The following is a 2127-nucleotide window of genomic DNA, read 5'->3' as shown; positions in this document are numbered from 1 at the left end:
TTATTTGCAGGTATGTAATATACAGTACTGTTTAAAATATTGGGTTGGAAGTCTTTTATGCTTACTAAGGCAAAATTTATTTGAATAAAAATACAGCAAAAATTTGAAATCATATATTTTAAAATAACTGCTTTCTAAGTAAGTATATTGTAAAATGTAATTTATTCATGTGATGCACAGCTGAATTTTCAGCATCATTAATCCAGTCTTCAGTATCACATGATCCTTCAGAAATCATTCTGCTTTTTTTTCTTCTTCTTCTTCTTGTTTTTTGTTTTTGTTTTTATTCCGGTTTATAATCAATGTTTACAATTTTTATGGAAAATACACCAAAAGGTAAATTTAGCTCCTAACTACCATAAAAAGTTCCCTGGACAGTCTAAAATCTGTCTGATATGTTTCAGCACTAGAGCATCAAGACATCCCCTCTGTAAATGACTCAAAAGTGCTTTATTATATTTATGCCCTGGTGATATTGCCATTGTGGCACAGCAGAAAGCCCACAAGTGTGACAGAAAGACTCTGCACAATGATTCCTGCGACCTCTTATCCTCTTGACAGATCAGTCCTCATTTATAGTCTGAATAAACACGGAAAGCTCTCTCTAGAGCGGATCTGAGAGTCTCAACAGCATTTACTCTAAACTGTTTAATGTAGGATGAGTAATACTTCAGTGCTTCGTCAAAACTGAAATCATCTACAAGGGAATAATCTTTGACAGTTTCACCTGATATCCTGCAGCCCAGTCCATTCACGGTTTGAATCAGTGTTTGGTGATTTTTAGTGGCTACATGTAATCTGTACTCCAGTTCATGCAGGTGTCAATCTCAGAACAAAAGGTCCAAAAAGCTGTCAGTAGGGCAGTACCTTTTCAAAAAGTACACATTTGTACCATATTTACCCCTCAAGAGTGCATTTTAGTACCTCAAATGTACATAGTGTTCCTACAGTGTTCATGTTAGTAGATAAATGGTATATATTAGTAACTTTTAAAAAAGGCACCACACCAACTTTTGTACCTTCTAATCCGAGAGTGTAGAGAATCGCTTTACATCTTAGCATTTCAAACTTTTTTCTGCCAACGTTTGCTTGTAAAGTGTTTGTGCATCTGTGATTGCAATAAATGACACTTGCTTTGTTGTTTTTCCTCTATTCCAAAGACATTTTTCAGAGTGACTCCTCCTGCAAAAAGCATGCATTTTCACATTTGTGTGCTTTTACCATGTTCATTTCACTTTGATATAGGTTCATTTTCAAGAGATGATCCAAATATTACTCAAGTTGGATCGACATCTTACCTTTGTGTGATCTCTCTTGGATGGATATGGAAAGAAAGAAAGTTGCATTACATCATGTGACGTGCGCAACATTCTAAGCACTGCATCAGATGGCTGTTTTATTAAGAGCAAATAATGACGAATATCACTTGAACACACAAGCAACGATTAAACAGAAGCAGATTTTGGGATTGGGGATTCAAACACATGCATAAACTTTGAGTCACACAGACTGTAGTAACCGCACACACACACACACACACACACACACACACACACACACACATCATGAGTTAAGGCAACTGTTGGTGGTCCACCAAGCACATGAATGTCACCCACAAGACTATTGGAAGCGTATCCCATACACACACACACACACACACACACACACACACACATGCAGCAAAACACACGACAAATCACATCAAAAGCTACTAAACGCGGCCTGCGACCACCGCAGATGATCGATTATTAAACTTCTTCATCGGTTTCCCTCTCAGAGCTGTAATTCATCCCGATAAGTGAGCTGTTTTGCTTTTGTTTTCCGAGCACGGTCTCCATGCACACTGCAAAGTGGAGCATTTACTACATTTGGTATCTCATTGGCCTCTGCCAAGGACAGAAAACATTGTGTTTAACTTCGGTCTGAAAGAACTCCCTGATTCACTCCAGCTTGGGTCATATTTTTAATGATGAATACCCCCCCCCCCCCCCCCCCCCTCCCTCATAGAAGGCTGAAGTGCTCCGCCAGTCTGACGGCTGTGTGTTTTGAGGGCTAGTTTGTCGGGGATTGGCTTTCACACACACAGGCTGAAAGGGTTACTGTTCAATCTATTCTGCGCTCGCCAGA

The sequence above is a fragment of the Carassius carassius genome, chromosome 35, assembly GCF_963082965.1.
Source record: "Carassius carassius chromosome 35, fCarCar2.1, whole genome shotgun sequence".
Taxonomy (NCBI): domain Eukaryota; kingdom Metazoa; phylum Chordata; class Actinopteri; order Cypriniformes; family Cyprinidae; genus Carassius; species Carassius carassius.
Note: the sequence above shows the minus strand (reverse complement) of the source record.